The 25,169-nt window shown below is 40.8% G+C and overlaps 1 protein-coding gene; it reads left to right on the top strand.

Moving 5' to 3' along the window:
- The window catches only part of LOC133313208 (very-long-chain aldehyde decarbonylase CER1-like), an 82,633-nt gene that overhangs the window by 33,866 nt on the left and 23,598 nt on the right, over positions 1-25,169 (top strand).

Here is a 25,169-nt window from a genome sequence, read left to right as displayed (position 1 = left end):
TTGGGGTTCACTTTTGGGCTGGATTTGCACTGTGTAGAGGGCTGATTATACATTGTTTGGGCCAGATTTTAATGCTTGTTTTCATGACAAGTTTCTAAGGGAATCATGGGCTGAACTTAAAAGATCCATACAAGCTTAGGCCTAAGAGTTTTATTTACAACCACTCCTAATGCTTTCCCAATAAAGTCTCATGGCCGAAGCCCTTTCCTAGTGTCACTTCAATTAACATCTCATGTAGTTTATTAAGTAATACATGGTTATAGCCTTAGCGATTTGCTAACATTACTAGTTATGTTTTATTATCAAGAAGAATTAGCAACCATGACCTAGGAATTTCGCAAAGCCAAACTAGATACCTCACATAGCCATACACATGTATCCTTAATCCCGTTCAAGCAAAAATGCGAATTTTTTTTTTGGTTGTCACAATTGGCAATCCAATCAGATCTACCGAGTACTCACGACCATCCAACTGAAACACGACATCTCGATGTACAGCGGAGGTATCACAATTTTCTCCGGTGGCGGTAGTCACCCGCAACGATGGAGGAAGCACAGAAATGGGCAACTCAAGCCCCACAGTAATCAGGTCACGATGAAAGAATGAATAGCCTCGAAATCAAACAATACATCAACAGCAGAACCACCAATGGAAATAGTACCTCTCACAAGGTTCGGAGGTCTATCCGACTGCTGCCGATCCAAGGTATACACTCGGTCAGTGGCTAGTGGCACAACAAGTGCCCCTGATGGTGGAGTTGGAATCATCTGCAATGGAATTGCTTGAACCGCTGCAGCTCTAGTGTAAGCCGCACCGTTAATTAAGGAATTTAATTAGATAATTATGAAATTAATGAGATAATTCCATAATTGACCTTAATAATTTTGAGAAAGCTTGAATAATTATAGAAAGTAATTAATAATGCTGAAAGTTGCTTTTCTAACGAAAAGTGCAGATACCGATTCTGCTCCACGGTATAAATGTGTACCGATGAAGTATCCCGGAAAATTCAATAAATGCAAGAATATTCCTAGAATAATATATAGGAATGTGATTTCAAGTTTCAAGTCAAAATAATGAGAACTGGTGCCAGAACTGATACTGGTTAAGTAAAAGCGCGTACCAGAAAAGATGCTGCGAAAAATAAAATAAAAATATGAAAAATCCTAGAAAAATGGCTAGGTTCAGAATCTAAAGTTTGAGATTAAAATGCTAAGCGTAGCTATTAATTTTAATACTGTGTGATTACACTTAAGTGGGCCTATAAATAGGCTTGGCTCTAAACCCTAGGCTGATTTAGTTCATTCCTACGTGAGTTTCTGAGTTTCTTCTTCAGCCTTCTGCCTCCTCTTGCCACCTTCACCTTCATTCCCTCTTGTGGCCAAAAGTGTCACATTTCTCCTTAAACTTGCCACTAAAAACACTTATGTGAGTGAGGGCTTGCCTTGGGAGTGTGTAGGAGACCTCATTCTGAGTTTAGTTTCAGAGTTTGTGAGGTTAAGAAGGCTGTGTTTCTGAGTTGGTGGAGTGAAGCCTTGTTCATGTCTTTTGTGGTGCCAAAAAGTGATCTTTTGGTTTAAAGGTCCAAGCTTGTGTTGTATTTTCGTGGCCTTGTGAAGTCAGAACCTTGGTGTTGTGTTGGAGGCTTCTTTTCTGTCCCATTTTCGGAGTTTTGGAGCCTTGAGGTATACCTTGATCATAGCTTTGTCATTTTGATGATTTAAGCTTGTTTAATCGGTTAAAAAGAGAAACTTTAATCATTTGAGTAAAGGACTAAGTTTCTGAGTTCCTAATAAGTTGATGAACATCTATTTAGGGAGTCATTGGACTCCCAATCGCTTTTGGACCCTTAAAAATGGGATTTTGCATATGACAGTTCGTATTTCTGCATTCTGTGGGATAAGTATTTGAATACTTTTAAGGTAGTATTCGAATACTTATCCTCTGGTAGTCGAATACTCCTTGCAAGAGTATTGGGATACTTTTCTGGGAAGAAAAATATTCAGATACCTTTGAAGAAGTATTCGAATACTGGAGAGTATTCGAATACAATGAGTTTTGGTTTTCGGATACTATGGTATTCGGATACTTGGGGTGTTGGTATTCGAATACTTTAGTGAAAGTAGTCGAATACTTTCTGGAGTATTCGAATACTCATTGAGGAGTATTCGAATACCTCCTGCAGAAACAACATGAAATGACTTAAAATGAGTAAGAAAGCCTTAATAACTTAGTGTAATCTTGAACAATGATTATTGATGATTAATTATTGTATAAACAGATTGTGATTGTGCTATTTGTGGGCCTAGAGCTGGTGTGGACTCTTGGCTTGGATAGTTAGCTTGCAAGGTAAGCTTTCGTGTCCTCGGTTTAGCCATTGTGTGGTTCCACCATACCCCATGGGGGGATGGTTTATATGCATGATGTGTTTTTCATGCTTTGATATTTGAAATGTTGTTGAGCTGTTAAGTGAAATTGCTTATAATATGTATGTGTTGTTCCACTTAGACGGTAAGCCTGAGTATGTAGCGTCATACAAGATGGTGATCCCGTGGGTGGGTGCAAGTGGCGTCTTGCACTAATGTGGGTAATAGACATATATAAATCCTGCATTTCTCTGGCCAGTAGAATAGTATTGACACACATAACATGATTATCTGCTGCATTGCACTATTTTTGAAACTGATATGATATATTGTTTTTAGAACTTATATTGCACATGTAAGTGAGCTTGGGGTGGAAGATCCTTGAGGACCCCTTGTCTTACTGAGATTTCTGTTTAGAGATCTCACCCCACGTTTGGGGCGCTTATTACAGGTTCAGGTAACCCAGGGGTTGAGACCTCGGGCGACAGGAGGCCGGAGCTTAGTTGATTGATGTTTACTGCTTATGTTGATTATGCTTGGATGGTGGTTTATGCCTGGTGTTGTTATGCTGTTAGTTTCATTCTATGATTTTTTGAGCTGAGACTATTGGGGGCATTGTTGCCTTATTTGGTGAGCATGGGGATTGTCCATGCCACTCTGTGTTGACTTTGCTGCTTTAAAGTTGAGTTGTATTAATGTATCAGGATTGTGATATGGACTACGTGTTGTAGTTCCGTGATTTTAGAGACTCACAGTTATTTATATATTGAGGTATTTCAGTTAGCTGTCTATTTGCAATTTACATATAGGCGATGTTTTGAAAATGATTAAGTAATCAAGTTGGTAATTGATAATGACGTTATAATTGAAAAGAAAAAGTTATTCCGCATTTTTAATTAAGCGTAGCTTAATACGATGACATGTTAACAAACCAGGTATACACGGGGTGTTACATTTTATGGTATCAAAGTACTTTCTTGGGAAAAGCCTGTATGTATTGCAATAATTAGGATGCCTTGTTGTGTCTTGTCTTGTGTGTTTGCTCTGTTAGGTTTTCCTATGATGATGCATATGTGACCACTTTACGTGGGCCTGATCAACTTATAATTTGTGTAACTTGTGCAGAGTCATTGTAATGCGTAGGAGAACCCGCGAGACTGCTGAGGGTCAACCAGACCCGATTTTGACTGCATTAGCTGAGATGCAGGAGGCCGCTAGATTGGCCAACGTGGCAATGATGGATGCCGTTTGAGAGGCGAACCTGAAGGCCACGGAAGATGTCCTAGAGGCGAATCGGTTGGCGAACATGTCCATGAGGAGGGTCATGTTGGAGGAGATGAGGGTTGGTCCTGCTGTTGGCCAGTATCCTCCGCCACCACCTCCACCGCCACCACCGCCACCGCCTCCACCTAGTCTTCAGGACAAAATTCAGAGTCACATTGATAGTGCTACTCATCTTGCTGGGGTGATGGAACCCTATCATGAGCCTGTTGAGGACCGTGACGTAATTGACTGCCGGCTGAATGCTTTCCGTAAGCATAAGCCACGTTTTTTTATGGGTCTTATGATCCTATTGCTGCTGCAAGATGGCTTAAGGCGTTGGACAAGATCTTCTGAGTAATGCAATGCACCGATCCACAAAAGTTGATGTTTGCGCCGTACATGCTGGAGGGAGATGCTCATGAGTGGTGGACGAACACCTCTCACGCTTATGAGATGCAGGGTCATGTGATGATGTGGCCATTCTTTGAGGAATGTTTCCTTGGCAGATATTTCCCTTATGATGCTCAGGAGAGGAAGTAGGGAGAGTTTGATCACCTGGTGCAAGGCTCGTTATCTGTGGACGAGTATTTGGCTAAGTTCAATGAACTGGCTAAGTTTGCACATTTCTGTATCGCCATGCCTACTCCGATGTTCTTGGCTGCTAAGTTCCGCAAGGGACTTAATGAGGAGATTGCTGATCGCATTGCTGGAGCTGCATCCAGAGATTTCGGCACATTGATTCAGCAGTGTCGGGATATTGAAGACGTCTGCGTCGTAAGTAAGGCCAATAGGGCCAAGGTAGCTGAGGTAAAGGGAACTGGTAGTTCCACTTCCTGGAAAGACAGGAAGTTTGCTGGAAAAGGCAAACGAAAGCAGTTTGCGGCTAGGCAAGTGCCTGATCAGTTCAAGAGGACTTCTTCGCAGCAGGGAGGTTTTTCTAGGCCTCTTTCCTCTCCTAGATGTTCGGGGTGCGGAAAGGAGCATGCAGGACGTTGTTTTACCGGTCAGCTGATCTGTTTCCAGTGTGGAAAGAAGGGCCACTTTTCCAGAGACTGTCCGTCGTGGACAGCTGCAGCAGTTCAGGCAGTCCCATTGCAGATGGTTCCCCTTCCACCAACAGCGGCACCTGTTGTGCCACCTGCTAACGATTATGTTTACACTTTGGACTGTCAGCAGTCGGTAGAGCTCCGAACCTTGTCAGAGGTACTATTTCCATTGGTGGAGTTGCTATTGATGCTTTGTTTGATTCCGGGGCTACGCATTCTTTTGTTGCAACCCCGATTGCTTTGGGGCTTGAGTTGCCCAGTGCTGTGCTTTCTCCACCGTTGCGGGTGACTACCACCACCGGAGAAAAGTGTTATACATCCATTGTATATCGAGATGTCATGTTTCAGTGGGATGGACGTGATTTCTCGATAGATCTGATAGGATTGTCGATGGCTAATTTGGAAATCATCCTTGGCATGGATTGGTTGTCCAAGAACTGTGTTATGATTAACTGTTGTGCCAAGCGAGTGGTGATGTCTCCGTGTGATTCCATAGCCAGTTCCTCTCCATATATTTCAGTGCTGCAGGCTAGGAGAGCCTTGAGAGCAAGGGCATTTGGTTATGTCATGTTGGGAGGTTTGGTGAGTGGGACACAGGAGGATATCACTGGCATTCCTGTGGTGGGGGAATTCCTCGAGGTGTTTCCTGAGGAGATTCCTGAGTTTCCGCTACAACGGGAGATAGAGTTCTCCATTGACTTGTTTCCTGGTGTGGTTCCTATTTCTCTAGCTCCATACCGGATATCTCCACCTTAGTTGGCGGAGCTGAAGAAGCATATTGAGGATCTGTCAGCGAAAGATTTCATTCGACAGAGTGTGTCTCCATGGGGAGCACCAGTCATCTTTGTGAAAAAGAAAGATGGGACTATGAGGTTGTGCACCGACTATAGGCAGTTGAACAAGGTGACGATCTAGAACAAGTATCCCCTCCATCGTATTGATGATCTGTTGGATCAACTCAGGGGTGCTTGCGTGTATTTGAAGATTTATCTCCGGTCTAGATACCATCAGATTCGGGTGAAGCCAGAGGATGTCCCTAAGATTCCGTTTCATTCGAGATACGATCATTTTGAGTATCTTGTGACTCCTTTTGGACTCACCAATGCGCCCACAGTGTTCATGGATTACATGAATCGAATTTTCCAGCCGTACCTGGATCAGTTTGTGATCGTCTTTATTGACGACATTCAAATTTACTCCAAGACTGAGGAGGAGCATGCAGAGCATCTGAGGATTGTTTTACAAGTGGTGAAGGAGAAAAAGCTTTACGCTAAGCCTTCGAAATGTGAGTTTTGGCTCAAATCAGTTCAATTTATTGGGCATGTGATTTCTGCTGAAGGCGTTGCAGTGGATCCGAACAAGATCGAGGCCGTGCTAGATTGGGAGAGGCCCAAGACGGTTACCGAAGTTAGGAGTTTCTTGGGCTTGGCAGGTTACTATCGGAGGTTCATCAAGGGATTCTTCGTGATGGTTCTTCCTTTGACTCACCTTACCCGGAACGAGACTCCATTTGTGTGGACTCACGAGTGTGAGGAGTGCTTTCAGGAGTTGAATGAGAGGTTGACTACTTCACCAATATTGATCCTTCCTAATCCCGAGGAGCAGTTTGAGCTTTACTGTGATGCTTCTGGAAAGGGGATGGGTTGTGTTTTGATGCAGACTGGTAGAGTTGTTGCCTATGCTTCGAGGCAGTTGAAGCCTCATGAGGAGAACTACCCGACTCATGATTTAGAGTTGGCTGCGATTGTTTTTGCTTTCAAGATTTGGAGGCATTATCTGTTTGGCATGCAGTTTGCCGTGTTCAGTGACCACAAGAGCTTAAAGTATATGTTTGATCAGAATGAGCTGAACATGAGACAAAGAAGATGGATGGAGTTTCTGAAGGACTACGACTTTGAGTTGAAGTACCATCCCGGCAAGGCCAATGTGGTAGCTGATGCTCTGAGACGGAAATTCGTGAGTCTATCCAGTTTGACGATAGGTGACTTTGATGTTATTGAGAAGTTTCGAGATCTGACAGTGACTTCCTTGTTTGGGGTGCACTTCTCAAGATGGAGACTGTGAGAGTCAAGAACGAGTTAATGGAAAAGATCCAAGATGTGCAAGTGCAGAGAGAGTGCCTAGACTACGTGAAGAACCAAGACGGTGTGTCTTGGAATGAGGATGGACTTCTATTGTTTCAGAAGCGGATCGTGATTCTCGAGTTCCTTTGACCGAAGAGGTGTTGTCAGAGGCCCATAAGGGCCAGTTTACTGTCCACCCTGGTGCGACAAAGATGTATCAAGACTTGAAGAGAAATTTCTGGTGGCCAGGAATGAAGAAGGACGTTGTTCTTTATGTGTCCAAGAGTTTGATTTGCTAGAAGGTGAAGATTGAACACCAGAAGCCGTCTGGTAAGCTTCAATCTCTTGAGATTCCAGAATGGAAATGGGAGAGCATTTCCATGGACTTCGTGGTGGGTTTGCCGAAGACTCAGGTTGGCTGTGACTCGATATGGTCATTGTGGACAGATTGACAAAGTCTGCCCACTTTCTTCCTGTAAAGGAGAGCTTCACTACAGAGCAGTTTGCCAAACTGTATGGTCGCGAGATTGTGAGGCTTCACGGGGTGCCCGAGAGTATCATCAGTGATAGGGACCCGAAGTTCACATCTCGGTTCTGGGAGGCGCTGCAAGAAGCTTTTGGGACTCAGTTGAGACTGAGTATAGCCTATCACCCTCAAACTGATGGATAGACTGAGCGGACCATCCAGACCTTGGAGGACATGTTGAGGGCTTGCACGTTGGAGTAGGGTTCAGCATGGGATAGGTACCCGCCATTGGTTGAGTTTTCGTATAACAACAGTTTCCACGCTAGCCTGGGAATGGCACCCTACGAGGCGTTGTATGGTAGGAGGTGTATTACTCCTACCTGCTGGTCTGAGGTTGAGGATCGTGAGTTGTTTGGCTTGGACTTTGTCCAAGATACCACCTTGCAGATCCAGATGATCAGGGAAAAGTTGAAGCAGGCGCAGAATCGCCAGAAGAGTTACTATGATGTCAAGCCTCGTCCACTGGAGTTCAGTGAGGGTGAGCACGTGTTTGTGAGACTTTCACCAGTCACCGGTGTTGGTCGGGCACTCAGAGTGAGGAAGCTGAGCCCACGATTCATTGGGCCGTACCAGATCCTTGGTAAAGTAGGACCTGTTGCCTACCGGCTTGCCTTACCTTCTAACTTGGCCAACATCCACGACGTGTTTCCCGTGTCTCAGCTTCGGAGGTACATACCCTTCGCACGTGGTGTAACCTGATGATGTGGAGTTTCGGGAGAACTTGAAAACTCCCGTCGGATCACTCAAGATTCTCGATCGGGGCGAGAAGAAGCTGAGGAGCAAGATCATTCCAACGGTCAAAGTGCAGTGGACAGGGAGAACTCCCGAGGAGTGTACCTGGGAGCTCCTGCAGTATCCCAATTTTCGACAGGTATGTTTCTGATTTTGAGGTCAAAATCCTTAAAAGATAGGGTAAATGTAAGAACCTGCACCGTTAAATAAGGAATTTATTTAGATAATTATGAAATTTATGAGATAATTCCATAAGTGACCTTAATAATTATGAGAAGGCTTGAATAATTATAGAAAGTAATTAATAATGCTGAAAGTCGATTTTCTCATGAAAAGTGCAGATACCGATTCTGCCCCACGGTATAAATGTGTACCGATGGAGTATCCCAAAAAATTTAATAAGTGCATGAATATTCCTAGAATAATATATAGGACTGTGATTTCAAGTTTCAAGTCAAAATAATGTGAACTGGTGCCAGAACTGATACTGGTTAAGTAAAAGCGCGTACCGGAAAAGGTGCTGCGAAAAATAAAATAAAAATATGACAAATCCTAGAAAAATGGCTAGGTTCAGAATCTAAAGTTTGAGATTAAAATGATAAGCATAGCTATTAATTTTAATATTGTGTGATTACACTTAAGTGGGCCTATAAATAGGCTTGGCTCTAAACCCTAGGCTGATTTAGTTCATTCCTACGTGAGTTTGTGAGTTTCTTCATCAGCCTTGTGCCTCCTCTTTCCACCTTCACCTTCCTTCTCTCTTGTGAGCCAAAGATGTCACATTTCTCCTTATTCTTGCCACTAAAAACACTTGTGTGAGTGAGGGCTTGCCTTTGGAGTGTGTAGGAGACCTCATTCTGAGTTTAGTTTCAGAGTTTGTGAGGTTAAGAAGGCCATGTTTCCGAGTTGGTGGAGTAAAGCCTTGTTCATGTCTTTTGTGGTGCCAAGAAGTGATCTTAAGGTTTAAAGGTCCAAGCTTGTGTTGTATTTTCGTGGCCTTGTGAAGTAAGAACCTTGGTGTTGTGTTGGAGGCTTCTTTTCTGTCCCATTTTCGGTGTTTTGGATCCTTGAGGTATACCTTGATCATATTGATGATTTAAGCTTGTTTAATCGGTTAAAAAGAGAAACTTTAATCATTTGAGTAAAGGACTAAGTTTCTGAGTTCCTAATAAGTTGATGAACATCTATTTAGGGAGTCATTGGACTCCCAATCGCTTTTGGACCCTTAAAAATGGGATTTTGCAGATGACAATTCGTATTTCTACATTCCGTGGGATAAGTATTCGAATACTTTTCGGGTAGTATTCAAATACTTTTCCTCTAGTAGTCGAATACTCCTTGCAGGAGTATTGGGATAATTTTATGGGAAGAAAAGTATTCGGATACCTTTGAAGTTTTGGTATTCGAATACTTGGGGTGTTGGTATTCGAATACCTTGTGGTATTCGAATACTTTAGTGAACGTAGTCAAATACTTTCTTGAGGGCTGGAGTATTCGAATACTCATCGAGGAGTATTCGAATACCTCTTGCAGAAACAACATGAAATGACTTAAAATGAGTAAGAAAGCCTTAATCACTTAGTGTAATCTTGAACAATGATTATTGATGATTAATTATTGTATAAACAGATTGTGATTGTGCTATTTGTGGGCCTAGAGCTGGTGTGGACTCTTGGCTTGGATAGTTAGCTTGCAAGGTAAGCTTTCGTGTCCTCGGTTTAGCCATTGTGTGGTTCCACCATACCCCATGGGGGGATGGTTTATATGCATGATGTGTTTTTCATGCTTTGATATTTGAAATGTTGTTGAGCTGTTAAGTGCAATTGCTTATAATATGTATGTGTTGTTCCTCTTAGACGGTAAGCCTGAGTATGTGACGTTATACAAGATGGTGATCCTGTGGGTGGGTGCAAGTGGTGTCTTGCACTAATGTGGTTAATAGACGTATATAAATCTTGCATTTCTCTGGCCCGTAGAATAGTATTGACACACATGACATGATTATCTGCTGCATTGCACTGTTTTTGGAACTTATATGATATATTGTTTTTAGAACTTATATTGCACATGTAAGGGAGCTTGGGGTGGAAGATCCTTGAGGACCCCTTGTCTTACTGAGATTTCTGTTTAGAGATCTCACCCCACTTTGGGGCGCTTATTTCAGGTTCAGGTAACCCAGGGGTTGAGACCTCGGGCGGCAGGAGGCCAGAGCTTAGTTGATTGATGTTTAATGCTTATGTTGATTATGCTTGGATGCTGGTTTATGCTTGTTATTGTTATGCTATTAGTTTCATTCTGTGATTTATTGAGCTGAGACTATTGGGGGCATTGTTGCCTTATTTGGTGAGCATGGGGATTGTCCATGCCACTCTGTGTTGACTTTGCTGCTTTAGAGTTGAGTTGTATCAATGTATCAGGATTGTGATCCGGACTACGTGTTGTAGTTCCGTGATTTTAGAGACTCACAGTTATTTATATATTGAGGTATTTCAATTAGCTATCTATTTGCAATTTACATACAGGCGATGTTTTGAAAATGATTAAGTAATTAAGTTGGTAATTGATAATGACGTCATAATTGAGAAGAAAAATTTATTCCGCATTTTTAATTAAGCGTAGCTTAATACGATGACATGTTAACAAACCGGGTATACACGAGGTGTTACATCTAGCAACTGAAGAAGGACAATCTCTGGTATAGTGGCCCTCCTTGCCACAGTGAAAGCAAATAACCTGACCAGTGGCACACGGCCCCACATGAAATCTCCCACATCCGGTACACCTGGTAGTAGGAGGTCTAGTTGTACTCCCTTGACCCGTAGTCCTCTTGAACTGATTTGGTGCCTGTCTAGACGATAACTGCTTCCTTTTTCCCTTTCCTGTAAACTTCTTGTTTCTCTAAGGAGTGGAACTACCAGTCCCCTTTACATAAGATACTTTGGCCCTCTTAACCTTACTCACCATGCAGACGTACTCAATGTCATGGCACTGCTGAACCAATGTGCCGAAATTTCTGGATGCAGCTCCAGCAATCCTTTCTGCAATCTCCTCCTTAAGTCCCCTACGGAACTTAGAAGCCAAGAATGTCGGTGTAGGCATTGCAATCCTAAAGTATGCAAATTTGTGCAGTTCATTGAACTTAGCCAAGTACTCATCAACTGTCATCGAGCCTTGCATCAACCGCTCGAACTCTCCCTGTTTCCTCTCATGCGCATCATATGGGAAATAGCTCTCTAGGAAACACTCCTCAAAGAATGGCCATGTGATAACATGGCCCTGCATCTCATAAACTTGAGAGGTGTTCATCCACCACTCGTGAGCATCTCCCTCCAACATGTAAGTAGCAAACATCAACTTCTGGGGGTCGGTACACTGCATAACCCTGAATATCTTGTCCAGGGCCTGAAGCCATCTTGCAGCAACTATGGAGTCATAGGATCCGTGGAAAGAAGGTAGCTTATGTTAGTATATGGGTGTCCTAGAGACAATCTTTTTGATTAAATAAGGACATAAGATGTAGACCTTTTTGTCGCAAATTAATAATAAGCACTCTTGACCTGTTTCATATTTAGTCTCGATATTATTGTTAATATATTATGAATAAACTGGATAACCCCTTGGAATAAAATAGGTATCTCTTAAGTATCTGTGATGAGATCACGATCATGAGGATTTAAGGATACCAGATGTTTATTCCTAATTTTATGTTCCTAGTCTAGAGACACTGAGAATGGGGATCAGTGATCTCGGGTAAGACTAGCACGACTTATCTAGTTGTATTCGGATGCAGGGTAAAGACCCTATGAGCTACAGATATGGAGATGTCTTAGCTAAAGTCGTGGGTGGACCTATAAGGGTATAGCTCGCACTGAACAGACCCACAAAGAGACTCTCTGAGGAAATCTCATAGAGAGTATCATTAGAGTAGTCTCTTTACTTTTGGGTATGTCTTTCCTTAGACCAGAAGTTATTATTACCTAGACTGTGTTCTAGAAGGCATGCTTTGACTGTATACCTCGTCTGCCTGAAACATGGAGACTCATAGGTATACTGTTGAGCTTGTCCTGAAAGAGCACAGGGCTAAGGTGATAAGCTGAAGGAATTCGTCAAATCTCTATGAGAGATTAGGTTATCTGTAAACTGGAGAAATCGGGATGATATTTACAGGGACTCGAGAATCTATGCATAGTAAAAGAGATCATGAGATGATCTGCCTTTAGAGTCAGTAAATTGAAGATTCCCTATTTCGAATAAAGCTTACCCTAAATCGCAAGGGTTGATACGTTTCCTTACCCTAGGTTTAATGGAAAGGTAACCGAGACGAAAGGAAATATATACGGCAACCAAATATATGTAATAGGATGATCAAGTCATTAATCTAACTAGCTCTGGGGCAACAAAGCATTGCTAGTGCTCTGTGTTGTAATTAGATGGGTTGTGGGCTTGTTGGACCCAAGCCCATTTATGTCAGTGGCTATGTTGGACCTAATGGGTCACAAACTAACACCTTATTGCCATGATGATCTAACATTAAAGGTATTGGGCCTAATAATGGTTGTTAGCCCAAGATGAAGTTTGGAAGCCCACTTAAGAGGGAGAGAGCGCATGGTATGGTTAATGGGCTTGGATGGTCCAAGACATTACTAATTAATTTAATTGGTTAAATTAATTATCAAATATTTAAATTTTGAATTTTGAATTTGAATTTTGAATTTTGAATTTTGAATTTTGAATTTGAATTTTAAAATTCGAATTTTGAATTTGAAATTTGAGATTTGAAATTTGAAATTTGAAATTTGAATTTGAATTTTGAATTTTGAATTTTGAATTTGAAATTTGAATTTGAATTTAGAATTCAAATGTTTGAAGATTTGAATTTAAATGTTTGAATTCGAATTTGAATTGGCTATGAAAAGTTGTTTCATAACAAAAGGATAAGATGAGATCTTGTTGGAACAAATTTCTTGTATCAAGAGAAGATCTATGGAAATCTTCAAAGGCTGATTTGGGGCGCCACTTTGGTTGGAGATGAGTGTCATCTTTTTCAAACAAACAAGCTCCAATCAGATTTGGTTGTTAAGAGAATCAGTGAGCTAGTTGGTTCAAACTTGAATGCAACAGCTCAAAGTATCTGGACCCCTTTTGGGGCTGAATGAGGCGCATGAATAGGATGGTCATATAATGACCATTAGTTCAGAATCTTAACTAGATAGAGACCTAGTCTTATGAGGATTCAAAGGTAGGTTGTTGGTAATTTTGAATTGCAACAACTCCACCTTTTTCTCCTCTCTTGTGCGCCACTTTCATTGGTTTTTTAAGTGAAAATTCTGATTTGATTTCTCTCACTCTCTCACTCTCTTGTGCGCATACTAGGGGTAATTTCTCCTTAAGGTTTTCAGAAAAGACCTAGCCAATTCTACTACAATCCATTCCCCACTCTTGTGAAGTTTTCATGCTGAAAACTTCACTCTTCTAAACATATTTACCTAGCCTCCTTCTTCACCTATTGAGCGCATAGCAAGCCTCTTTGTGGTGGTCAATTGGTGGCTTGACAAGAAGAGTTCTTGCATCTTGACGTGGGTGGTGTGGATCAATGTTAGAGGGTTTGAACCTTTCAAACCTAACACTGATCGTCTTGGATTTTTGAACTCACAAACAAAGGTAACATCATATTGTCATAAAGCATGATTCTTGATTGCATGTGTGATTCCGCATAAGAAAAATTTATTTTTTCCCCTCTCACATGCTACGGCCTTCAAGGCCAGTTACTTTCAGCTTATGCTTACAGAAAGCATTCAACCGACAATCAATGGTCTATCTATCCTCAGCGGGCTTAAAATAAGGCTACAGCAATCCTGTGAGGTGACTCACGCCCTCCATACGACTATGAGTATCATCCTCAGGAGCATATGCCCTTCCTCCTCCATGCCCATCCTGATGAATGGGTCGAGGCGGCGGTGGTGGAGGATGCTGGCCACCAACATGACCAGTCTTCATCTCCTCCAACATGACCCGCATCATCGTCATGTTTGCCAGACGGTTTGCTTCGAGCACATCTTCTATGGATTTCCTGTTTGTCTCTCTCACAGAATCTAACATCGCCTGATTGACCACTCTAATGGCCTCCTGGTCGGCTTGTCGATCCGCGGGGATCGGGTCAGGCTGACCCTCTCTAATCTCTCGGTTCCATCGAGGTAGTACCATGACTCTGCACAAGTTACACAAAGAATGAGTTGATCAAGCCCTCACAATGTGGTCACACATGCATCATCATAGTAAAACCCAAAAGAACACAACAGACAATTCACACAACAAAGCATCCTAAGTTATTGCAATGCATACAGGCTTTTTCCCTAGAAAGTGCTCTGATACCATAAAATGTAACACCCCATGTATACCTGGATTGTTATCATATTACGGTATTAAGCGCAGCTAAATAAATTGTGGAAGCTAACTTTTTCTTCTCAATTATGACGTCATTATTATTAACCAAGTTGATTACTTATTTCTTTTTGGAAACATTGCCTGTATGAAAATTGCAATAAACAACTAACTGAATAACCTCATGATATAAGCGTGTATCTAGTCACGGAACTACAACACGTAGACCGGATAATATCCTGATACATTATACAACTCAAATCAAATCAAACACAACTGATGTCAACGTGGCATGGACAACCCCCATGCTCACCAAAGAAGACAACAAAGCCAACAAAGTCTCAAATCAAATAACCATCTACATAAAACAAAGCATGGTCAACATCCAGGCATATCAATAACCGCATGTATCTCAACTCAACTCCGGCCTCTGCATAATTTATCAAATATATTACAGGCACTATGTTTATTTAGACTTGTGTTGTATAATGAATCAGGATTTTGTCCGGTCTACGTGTTGTAGTTCCGTGACTAGATACTTATCAATATATGAGGTTATTCAGTTAGTTATTTGTTGCAATTTACATACAGGCATTATGTTTTGAAAATGAATTAAGTAAACAACTTGGTTAATGATAATGACGTCATAATTGAAAAGAAAAAGTTAGCTTCCGCATTTAATTGAGCTGCACTTAATACTGTAATATGATAACAATCCGGGTATACACGAGATGTTACATTTTATGGTATCAGAAGACTGTCTAGGGAAAAAGCCTGTATGTATTGCAATAACTTAGGATGCTTTGCTGTGTTTTTTGTCTGTTGTGTTCTTTTGGGTTTTATTATGATGATGCTTGCGTGACCACATTGCGTGCGCCTGATCAACTCATTCTTTATGTAACATGTGTCGAGTCATGGTACTTCCCAGGAGGAACGGAGAGACGAACGAGGGTCAGCCTGACCCATCCTGACTGCATTAGATGAGATGCAGGCGACTAGACTAGCCGATCAGGAGGCCGCTAGAGTGGCCAGTCAGGCAATGATGGACGTCGTGCGAGAGGCGAACCAGAAGGCCACTGAGGATGTTCTTGAGGCGAACCGGTTGGCGAACATGACCATGATGAGGGTCATGTTGGACGAGATGAGGACTGGCCGCAATGAGGGTTAGTTTCCTTCGCCACCACCTCCATCGCCACCTCCATCTCTACTTAGCCACCATGATGGGGATGGGGGAGGAGGAACACATATTCCCGATCATGGACTGAGCCACATGGAGGGTGTGAGTAATCTCACAGGATTGATGCAGCCCTATTTTGAGCCTGTTGAGGACAGAGATACTACTAACCGCTGGCTGAATGCTTTCCGCAAGCATAAGCCACCTTCCTTTGATAGATCCTATGATCCAATTGCTGCTGCTAGATGGGTTCAGGCCCTGGACAAGATATTTAGGGTGATGCAGTGTATAAACCCGCAGAAGCTGATGTTTGCCACCTATATGCTGGAGGGAGACGCTCATGAGTGTTGGATGAACACCTCTCAGGTGTACGAGATGCAGAGTCATGTCATCACATGGACATTATTTGAGGAGTGTTTTCTAGGGAGATATTTTCCTTATGACGCTCAGGAGAGGAAACAGGGGAAGTTTGATCGATTGGTGCAAGGCTCGATGACTGTGGAAGTGTACTTGGCTAAGTTCAATGAACTAGCCAAATTTGCACATTTCCGTATTGCTATGCCTACCCTGACATTTCTGGCTTCTAAGTTTCATAGGGGACTTAATGAGGAGATAGTTGATAGGATAGTTGGAGCGGCATCCAGAGATTTTGGCACGTTGGTTCAGCAGTGTCGTGATATTAAGGACATTTGCATTGTGAGTAAGGCCAAGAAGGCCAAGTTATCTGAGGTTAAGGGAACTAGTAGTTTCACATCCTGGAAAGACAGGAAGTTTGATGGTAAAGATAAGGGGAAGCAGTTGGCTGCTAGGCAGGCGCCAAATTAGTTCAAGAGGACTTCTACTCAGGGGAGTGCAACTAGACCTCCTATTCCCAGATGTACTGGGTGTGGGAAATTTCATTTTGGGCCGTGTGCCACCAAACATGTCATTTTCTTTCACTGTGGCAATAAGGGCCACTACGCCAGAGATTGTCCATCGTCAGCTGTGAGAGCTGCAACGGTTCAGGCAGTTCCATTACAGATGGTTCCTCTTCCACCTACAGCGGCACCTGTTGTGCCACCAGCCACTGGTCGTGTGTATACTTTGGATCGTCAGTAGTTGTACAGAGCTTCGAACCTTATTAGAGGTACTATTTCCATTGGTGGTCCTGATGTTGATGTATTGTTTGACTCTAGGGCTACGCATTCTTTCGTCGCGACCCCGATTGCTATGGGGCTTGAGTTGCCTATGTCTGTGCTTTCTCCACCGTTGCGGGTGACTACCGCCACCGGAGAAAAGTGTGATGCTTCCACTGTACATTGAGATTTCGTGTTTCAGTGGGATGGCCGTGAGTTTTTAGTAGATCTGATTGGATTGCCGATGGATAATTTGGAGATCATCCTGGGCATGGATTGGTTGTCCAGAAATTATGTGATGATTGATTGTTGTGCTAAGAAAGTGGTGATGTCTCCGTGTGATCCTACTTCCAGTTCTTCTCCTTACATATCAGTACTGCAGGCTAGGAGAGCCTTGAGAGCAAGGGCATTTGGTTATATCATGTTGGGAGGTACGATAAATGGGACACAGGAGGATGTTACTGGCACTCCTGTGGTGAGATTGAGGTGTTTCTTGAGGATATTCCTGAGCTTCCGCAACAGAGGGAGATAGAGTTCTCCATTGACCTATTGCCTGGTGTGTGGCAAATTTCATTTGCTCCATACCAGATGTCTCCGCCAGAGTTAGTAGAGTTGAAGAAACACATTGAGGATCTTTCCGCGAAAGATTTCATTCGACCGATGTGTCTCCTTGGGGAGCACTGATGCTATCCGGCAAGTATACCGTTTCGCATAAGTAGTAAAGTAGTAAGAAAGATCGTCTCCTCAGGAATTGAAAACCAAGTACTAAAATAATCAGTCACTTTAAGTTGAAAAATTTGATCTCTTGTTGGGAAAATTAAATTGAATCTTAGTAACCATAAAAGTAAAGACTTATTTTTGAGTTTTTGTATTTTCAAGAATGAAAAGAAGAATAATAATGGAGTTGGTTTTGAAAATATGAGAAAGAATTGCAGTTAGGGAACACTCTCCCTATGATCCCCACTTATTACTTTGGATTGATACAAAATACTTATTTATATAATTTCTCAGATAATTATGATCTCAATATATTAATAATTAAATCTCAATCCCTTGGTAACTTAACCCTTTAACCTCACTTAGAATCCTAATCCCTTAGTAACCCCTCATGAGAATTAAGCAATGAACACAATAATTCCAACATCTGCAATTAAATATACATCTATCCCTAGTATGCATACCAATAGTTATCTTATCTCCTTTCAAGATCAGAAACCTCAATATCCCTATTTAAGGTTCTAACCCTCAAACTATTTTCAACTATCAAATTGATCAGGTTTAATAAAGAAAATATCAAATACGCACAAGGTAAGATAAAGAAATTTATATAAACGAGTAAAATAATTTAAATCAATCCGTCATAACAAGGGTTCACATAGGGTTTGTGACCCTAACTACAATAAAAGAAATTAGCCAGACATATTCATATCTGACATAAACAAATATTCAAAAGAAAGCATAAAAACTATAATTACTGGAAAGAATGGAGAAGAATTCTTGATCTTCAGTCCTCTACTGCTTGCTCCGAGTTGTGAATTGGCTTTTTTTGGTTGTGCTCCCAAGCTCCTTATTTATAACCACGGGAATTGAGCCCATCATCTAATCGTCCTTTTGAGTCCATCCAAGATTTGTATTTGATTTAAACTTTGTTTCCTTTTTCATGTAAAAATCTTGGAGATTTGATTGATAAATTAGAATTTCAAATCTTTATTGTATCTTGATTCAATCTTCTCATAAATCATCTAATTTGTTTCCGCTTTATATCTTTTTCGCATCTCTTTTAATCTTATCTCTAATTTGGAGAGAGATCTAATTGCTGAATATCCACACTTTATTTTTAAATCTTTTCCTTTTCCAAAATTGCCCCGTTGCAAAACACGGGATCTGAGAATTCGCAAACTGACGCTCTCAGCGTCAAATTCACGCTTCAAGCGTGAATGCTTCTGTCTGAAAAATTCCTTCCACGCTTCCAGCGTGAGATCCACGCTTTGAGCGTGGATTTTGATTTTGAAAAATCCTCATTTTGCTCCAGTTTGTTTGCTTTTTCCTACAAAATTAGCATAAAATCAGTATTCAATCCTTGATTAAGATTTTGACAAATTAACAGTGATTCTTGCTCTTTTTCTCAAAATTTCATCAACATTCTTTCTCTTTTTTGGCTCAGATTTCCTTATATGCTAAGCGCATATCAAGCACCGGTCATATTTGTTAAGAAGAAAGATGGGATGATGCGATTGTGCACCGACTACAGACAGTTGAACAAGGTGACGATCAAGAACAAGTATCCCCTCCCTCGTATTGATGGTTTGTTGGATCAGCTTAGGGGTTCTTGCATGTATTCCAAGATTGATCTTCGGTCTGGATATCATCAGATCCGGGTTAAGCCAGAGGACGTCCCTAAGACCGCGTTTCGTTCCAGATACGGTCATTATGAGTATTTGGTGATCCCGTTCGGACTCACCAACGCTCCTGTTGTGTTCATGGATTACATGAACCGTATTTTCCAACCGTACTTGGATCGGTTTGTGATCATCTTCATTGACGATATTTTGATTTAATCTAAGAATGAGGAGGAGCATGCGGAGCACTTGAGGATTGTGTTGCAGGTGCTGAAGGAGAAAAAGCTATATGCTAAGCCTTCAAATTGTGAGTTTTGGCTTAAGTCGGTGAAATTTTTTGGGCATGTGATTTCTGCAGAAGGAGTGGCAGTAGACCCAAACAAGATTGAGGCCGTGTTGGATTGGGAGAGGCCCAAAACGGTTACGAAAGTTAGGAGCTTCTTGGGTTTGGCAGGTTACTACAGGAGGTTCATTGAGGGATTCTCCAAGATGGTTTTACCATTGACTCGCCTTACCCGGAAGGAGACTCCATTTGTATGGACTCACGAGTATGAGGAATGCTTCCAAGAGTTGAAGGAGAGACTGACCACTAAACTTGTGTTGGTCCTTCTTTATCCTACTGAGCAGATTGAGCTATATTGTGACACCTCCTGAAAGAGGCTGGGTTGTGTGTTGATGCAGACTGGGAGAGTCATTGCATATGCTTTGAGGCAGTTGAAGCCTCATGAGGAGAACTACCCGACTCGTGAATTGAAATTGGCAGCGATTGTTTTTGCTTTCAAGATTTTGAGGCATTATCTTTATGGCATGAAGTTTGTCGTGTTCAGTGACCACAAGAGTCTGAAGTACCTGTTTGAATAGAATGAGCTGAACATGAGTCAAAAGAGATGGATGGAATTTCTAAAGGACTACGATTTTGAGTTGAAGTACCACCCGGGCAAGGCTAATGTGGTAGTTGATGCTTTGAGTCAAAAATTCGTGAGTCTATCCAGTTTGATGATGGGTGACTATGATATAATTGAGAAGTTTTGGGATTTGGCAGTGACCTCTTTATTTGGGGTGCACTTCTCGAGATAGAGATTGTGAGAGTGGAAAATGAGCTAATGGAAAAGATTAAAGAGGCGCAAGTGCAGAGAGAGTGCCTCAATTATTTGAAGAACTAGGACAGCGTGTCTTGAAATGAGGACGGATTACTGATGTTCCAGAAGAGGATTGTGATTCCTAGAGGTCCATTGACTAAGGAGGTGATGACAGAGGCTCATAAGGGCCAATTCACTGTCCACCCTGGTGCTACAAAGATGTATCAAGACTTGAAGAGGAATTTCTGGTGGCCGGGCATGAAGAAAGACATAGCGGTCTATGTGTCCAAATGTTTGATTTGTCAGAAGGTGAAGATTGAACACCAAAAATCGTCTGGTAAGCTTCAACCTCGAGATACCGCAGTGGAAGTGGCAGAGCATTTTCATGGACTTCATGGTGGGATTGCCTAAGACTCAGGCTTGCTGTGACTCTATTCCAGTTAATGTTGAATTGCAATTACATACAGGCGATGTTTTTATGGAAATGACTAAGTAATCAACTTGGCTAAGTATAATGACATCATAATTATAAAAAAAAAGATATTCCGCATTTTTAAATTAAGTGTGGCTTAATACGATGATATGATAACAAACCGAATATATACGGGGTGTTACATGTTTCACGTGTCTCAGCTTCAGAGGTATATAGCAAATCTGTCGCACATGGTGCAACCTGATGATGTGGAGGTTCGGGAGAACTTAAAGACTCTCGTTGGACCACTCAAGATACTTGATCGTGGCGAGAAGAAACTGAGAAGTAAGGTCATTCCCATGGTCAAAGTGAAATGGGAAGGAAGAACTCCAGAGGAGTGTACTTGGGAGCGGGAGGACGAGCTTCTCCGGCAATACCCCGAGTTTAGGGACATGTATTTCTCTAATTTGCAGACAAAATTCTTAAAAGGTGGGGTGAATGTAAGAACCTGCACCGTTAAATTAAGAGTTTAAATAATTAATTATGAGTTTAGGAAAGAATTCCATAATTGACCTTGAATAATTATTAGAAGACTTAAATAATTATAGTAAGTGCTTAATAATATTGAAAGTCATTTTTCTGATTAAGAGTCAGAGACCGGTTCTGCTTCACGGTATAAATGCGTAATGGTGAAGTATCCTGAAAAATTATAATAAGTGTACGAATATTCCTAGAATAAAATAGGACTGGTATGTCAAGTTTGAAGTCAAAATAATGAGAACTGACGTCAGAACTAATACCGACTGCGTGTAAACGCGTACCGAAAAAGTGTTGCAAAAAATTATAATAAAAATATGAAAAATCTTATAAAAATGGCTAGGTTCAGAATATGAAGTTCGAGATTAAAATGATAAGTGTAGCTATTAGCGCTAATACCGACGGATTAAACTTAAGCGTACTATAAATACTAAATTCATATTTCCCTAGGTCAGATTTCTCTCCTCCTACGTGACATTTCTGAGTCTTTGGGCTGCAGCCACCTTCTCCCCTCCATTGAAGCCCCAAGAGACCACCTTTTCTCTTGCTTTATTCACAAAAGTTTCATATTTGAGTGTGCTCAAGCCTTGGGAGGGTGAAAGACTTAGCATTTCTAAGTTTTGTAGCCTCTGTTTTGAGTGTGTGAGGGCTGTGTTCTGAGTTCTTATGGAGGAGGCCATTTCCATGCCATTTGTGGTTTCAAGAAGCCACCTTTTGGTGTAAAGGGCCAAGCTTGGTGATCAAATTTCGTGACCTTGTGCAATCTGATTTTTGGGACTGATTTGAGAGCTCCAAGAGCACATTGTTCTACTGTTTTTGAGACTCCATAGGTATACCATGATCATTCCTCTTGAAATCCACGATTTTAGCTTGATTAAGTCACTAAAAGAGGAAACTTTGGTTAATCAAGTTAAGAGTTGTTAATCTATACATGTTTAGTGTTTTTGAACATCTGTTATTGAGAAAAATCGAACCTTGAACCTTGGGGAAGCTTTTGGGTCGCGGATTATGCAGAAAAATTCTGCAGAATTCTATTATGTTCGCGTGGGAATCAATTTCCTCTTGTTGGGAATCGATTACCAAGTGCAGGAATCGATTCCCCATGTTTGGTAATTGATTCCTACTTGTCAGAATGACCATAAACCAGTTTTTATTGCGTGGGAGAGTCCCCATTTGAGCATGAGGCCCTAGGAAGTCAGTGTTACTGTTGGGAAACATTAATACCTTTAATTGTGGGGCTTAGTGCTTAATAATTATGAATTAGAAAGGATGAAAACGAAAGAGAAGACCTTGTTTAATGGTCATGAAATTAAGATTTCTGAATATTAAATTGTGTATTCATAATGAAAAGATTGCAATTGACTCTTGGTGAGACTGTTGGGTTGCCTATTTTTACCGAGCCTTTGGATAGAGATTTTGGCACTACAGGTAAGCTTTCGCGTCCTCGGTTTTGCCTATTGTTAGTTCCACCATACCTTATGGAGGGATGGTTTATATGCATGCCATGTTTTTGTGAAAATATGAAATGATTATTTATATGCTATTGAGCAGTGATACTGAGTGCAAGTGCCATATGATATATATGTGGTATTCCACCTAGACAGGAAGCTTGAGTATGAGGCGACATACAAGATGGTGATTCTGTGGGTGAGGTACAGGCAGTGTTCCTTGTACTGTAGGTTGTAGACGTACGTAATTCCTACATGTTATTCTTTGGCCAGTAGGATTCTTACACACATGACATGGATATATGCTGCATTGCACAAATTTTTGGGAACTTATATTATTTTACTGTTTTAGAACTTATATTGCACATGTAAGTGAGTTTAGGGTGGAGAGATCCTTGAGGACCCCATGTCTTACTGAGATTTCTTTTTAGATATCTCACCCCGTGTTGGGGCACATTTCAGGTACAGGTACCTCAGGGGTTGAGACATCTGGCAGCAGGAGGCCGGAGCCGAGTTCATATGCATGTTGTTTATACTGTTATGCCTGGATGTTGACTTGCTGTATTATCATTATATGGTTATTTGAGTTGTGGCTTTGTTGGGCTTTGTTGCCTTATTTGGTGAGCATGGGGATTGTCCATGCCACATTGATTATGCTATATTTATTTAGACGTGTTGTATAATGAATCAGGATTTTGTCCGGTCTTCGTGTTGTAGTGCTGTGACTAGATACACATCAATATATGAGGATATTCAGTTAGTTATTTGTCGCAATTTACATACATGCATTATGTTTTGAGAATGAATTAAGTAAACAACTTGGTTAACGATAATGACGTCATAATTGAAAAGAAAAAGTTAGCTTCCACATTTAATTGAGTTGCGCTTAATACTGTAATATGATAACAATCCGGGTATACACGAGGTGTTATAATACTTCTAGTCTATGTTGCACCGACACTGACACGGGACACGCCGACAAGTTAATTCTAAAAAATATTATATTCTGACACGTTGGGTCACGTTTTGATATTTAATAATATTTTTAATATATATAATATAATTTATATTCAGTACATATAACAGCTCATAATAAGTTATATAACCAATCAAATATTCAAATTTTATAACATAAATATAAACAAAAATAATTTTTCGTACCTTGTTAATTTTTCATGTCAAATTTCATAATAGAAAAAAATTGATTTATAAATTTTTTTATATTTAGTTAATAAAATAAAATTTAGTTCTTAAAAAAAAACATGTCGGATGTGTGTCGGAATGTTGATCGCGGGTCGAAAAAAGTTGACTGCGTGTCAAAAAAGCGTGTCGGAGCATTGACCACGTGTCCTAAAATGTTGACCGCGTGTCGGAGCGTGTCGGTGTCCGACACACATTTTTTTTAAAAAGTCGTGTGTCTGTGCATCGGTGCTTCTAGTTATCGACCACATTTTACACCATCATCAGCTCCAAAGGATCCCATTGAGCCCACAGTCCCTACTGAGCCAACAGCTGAGCATCTGGAGACACCACAAGATGCAAGAGGAGACGTCATGGATGATGTATGGCTTAATGACTGATCACATGGCACAACCATTTATCTTGCATGTTATTATTTTTCTATGCTTTAAATTATTTTTTTAGTTTGAGACAATTTGGATGTTATGATGTTTTGATTTACCTGGTTCATTTTATTTGGAATTGATGCTTAATAAGTGTGAGTGTGTTCCAACTGCGCTGAAATTTTTATTCCTCGACTAGTTTAGCTTTATTGCTGGGGGACATCAATTTTCTAAATCTGAGAATTGGGCGCACCACATGCGCTAAAGAGGAACCACACATAAAGGACACCTAACAGAAAAAAAAAATCTAAATCAGGGGAGACATCTGAACCTCTTGTCTTAATTTGTTTTGTTATTTTTGTTTTGGTATAAATAATTCTCTGAGAAACATGCCTAGATATTCATGAGCTACTCATTCAATAAGTTGATTAAACCTTAGAGAGCATATGAGATATTGTGTGAGAAGTCACAATGAATAAATGGTCTGAATATTGCATTGAAATTACATGAGTTATGATTGCTCATTTGGTTGATTTCTTTGTTGCGAATTGTTAAACGATACTTGATGTGAAATGAGAATTTAGATTCTAGCTTGATTACGTAGCCTGTGAGGTATGAGCCTATACAGTGTATATTTTTTTAGAGAGACCTCACTGTGATAGTACTCTAGGACTTGAGCTATTTCTCTAAGATACATGCATGAATTGGAAATGATAAAGGCAAATTTATTCTTGTTAACCACTTGGCCAAATAGCTAACCTGAAAATTTTCCATTGTTAGCCCCGTTGAGCCTTAGCCTAATTTTTCTTGATGAATTCCCCATAAAGTACTTAACTTATATCCCTGTTAACTCACCCTTTAATGAGATTGGAGCACTGATTATAAAATTCAAGGAAAAGTTTCATACAAGTTAAGTGGTTGTAAAGGAAAAAGTTTGGTTCAAAGGAAAGAAAGAAAATGAAATGAAAAAAAAAATTGTACAGCAATGAAAGCGTACAGAAAAGTGGTGAAAAAGGAAAGGAAAATAGGGAATCAAAAAGAAGAAGAATAACTGAAAAGATTGTCTGAGTTTTGAACAAAACTTGAAGTAGAATTATTGTTTCAATCTCAACAATGACTTAACCA

This window comes from Gastrolobium bilobum, unplaced genomic scaffold (assembly GCF_033153095.1).
Source record: "Gastrolobium bilobum isolate Gb01-03AN ecotype WA unplaced genomic scaffold, APGP_CSIRO_Gbil_v1 utg24468, whole genome shotgun sequence".
In the NCBI taxonomy this organism is placed as follows: domain Eukaryota; kingdom Viridiplantae; phylum Streptophyta; class Magnoliopsida; order Fabales; family Fabaceae; genus Gastrolobium; species Gastrolobium bilobum.
The sequence above is the reverse complement of the archived record's forward strand: the minus strand, read 5'-3'. Positions and strand labels throughout refer to the sequence as shown.